Source organism: Bidens hawaiensis, unplaced genomic scaffold (assembly GCF_021521415.1).
Source record: "Bidens hawaiensis isolate Kalapana, Puna unplaced genomic scaffold, B.hawaiensis_p1.1 tig00087339_1, whole genome shotgun sequence".
NCBI classification, from domain to species: Eukaryota; Viridiplantae; Streptophyta; class Magnoliopsida; order Asterales; family Asteraceae; genus Bidens; species Bidens hawaiensis.
This window is the reverse complement of record NW_027504273.1, coordinates 610-2,887: the sequence shown is the minus strand read 5'-3', so window position 1 is coordinate 2,887 and position 2,278 is coordinate 610. Positions and strand designations below refer to the sequence as shown.

Below are 2,278 nucleotides of genomic sequence, written 5' to 3'. Positions count from 1 at the left end.
CTCTGAAACTTATCAAAATCTTTTTTATGGTAAAACATAGTTCTTGAAGAACATCCATTACTACAATTTAATATCCTACTTTTCTTTGATGGGTGGTAAATTGATAAATATATCAATAAAGATAACGGCTCTTTTGTATTTAGGCTGAGTGGTTAGAATTACTATCGTATGAGAAGTCTTATTTTCGAAATTGGTTCATAACCAGAATTCTTTCAATTATACATATATGACACCGAGAATGAATTTTTAATAGAAAGAAGCATTCTCGGGTACGATTTTGCATCGGACATTTTTTTATTAAGTTCATTTGAAAAAATCATTTTGCGATATAAATAAAATCAATTTATGTATACATTGTATATCTAGCATAGACATAATACATTTTTTTTCATATACGCCATGCAATTATTTGTTTTCCTTATTATTTTATAATTTGAAAGTAGGAAATGAATATATTCATTCAAACACACAAGCCTTCTTCTTCTTCTTCTTCTTCCCCCAAATTACCTGGTCGGTGCATTTGACCTAATCTCAAAGAGTTATGGGTGGTCGTAAGATGGAGTGGGCGGGCAAGGCGAATCACCTGGGTGGGCTACCGAGGAAGACGGTGATAATGGCGGTGGGATCATTCGCGAAGGCGGTGGCCATTCTTCTCAACTCCACTTCCGTTGACAACGCCGATACTCTCCTCACCTCGTCAGATCTCGACCAAACGGAACCCCTCTCATCACCGTTAGCAATCACATGTCCACGTCAGCCACTCACTCACTTACTTTCAATCAATTTTTTTAGGTTTACATTTCTTCCTCAATTTCAACTCAATGTTGCAGGCTGGACGATCCGGTTATGTGGGATTCAAAGGCTTTCCCACGTGTAATGCGGACCTGCAACGATGGGTACTATCCGCTGAAGACATTTGCTTTAAAAATATGGTGCTTTCATATTTTTTCAGGCTTGGTGTGGTGAGTGTTTATTTGCTACTTTTTATTTCTAGGGTTTTAGTAGCTTATTTTGATAAGATTAAACAATTAAACCTACAAATTGATGGGCTGGGTTCAAATACATAGCTTTCTAAACTAGGAAGGGTATCACGATTGATTGAACTTATACTAGCGGCATTGGAACCCCTCTACCATATTGTATTTTAGGTTTCGTTTTTCAATTCCAGCTAGTAGATTCTAAAACTTTTGTTCAGAACATTGTGCCTTTTTATTTATCATTGAACAGTCCAACACAGGGAAACTCCCTAGAACTAGATTTTTTTAATTAAGAACTTGATGCACCAATATGAATATTTAATAATAAATTTGTAGAACTATATTTTCTACATCTTTGACAATATAGAATGATAGTGACGGCACGTGATTGGCCTTGCGACTGACACATCTTATTGAATCATTTTTTGATAAGGCTAATTATTTGCCACTGGACCTGAAAGTTTGTGTCTGTTAATTTGCCTCATGTTATAGCAAGTTATATCAGTTGTGGAAATTGATTTCTCTGCTGATAGTGCTCTTTGGTAGTTTAATAGTGATCACTTATTATTATTGTTATTTCATGTGCTTTGCAGTTATATTTCAGTAGATCTGCCTGTTTTTCTTGACTGTGAATCATGCTTCACCTTTAAAACTATATAAAACTGCAGGCAAATGCATTCCAATTACTAGGGGTGGTGGAATATATCAGGAACACATGACAGAAGCTCTTGAGCTGTTAAGTAATGGTGAATGGGTATTTTATCTATATTACTGTATTTCTTTCCACAATTCTTGAGGTCGTTCTTAGATATTTACACACACACACACACACAGAGCCTTATCTACTCCAGTTTTTTTTTTTTATGATTTTACTTTACAAAAAATAATGCGCTGTACCTTTTAGGTAATTTTCCATCACCGTCTTGATTCTTTAATCTATTTGATTGGACAGCTACATACGTTTCCTCAAGGAAAAGTCTACCAAGAAGATGAACCAATAAAACGATTGAAGTGGGGAACTGCTAGTCTCATTGCCCGTGCCCCTGTAACCCCAATAGTCTTGCCAATTGTTCATCATGGTTTCCAAAAGGCAACTCTCTCTCTCTCTCTATACACACACACACACACACACACACACACATATAATATGGCAATAATATACACATTTGGTTGACGAAATAACTAGATTATAGAAGATGATATTTTATTAGCTATTACTAGGGGTGACAAAATGCGTATGTTAGGTGAGTTGTCTAATTGGCTAAAACGGTTAACTTTTTAGGAGGGATTAAAATAGGTTG

The 2,278-nt window shown here is 35.6% G+C and overlaps 1 pseudogene across 1 annotated transcript; it reads left to right on the top strand.

The window, feature by feature from the left end:
- Positions 1-553: 553 nt before the first annotated feature.
- On the top strand, positions 554-2,067 carry LOC143607823 (N-acylphosphatidylethanolamine synthase-like; annotated as a pseudogene). Its single transcript, XR_013149062.1, has 4 exons — positions 554-752; positions 831-957; positions 1,646-1,731; positions 1,930-2,067. The product of XR_013149062.1 is annotated as an N-acylphosphatidylethanolamine synthase-like (transcript).
- The last annotated feature ends 211 nt before the right edge of the window (positions 2,068-2,278 follow it).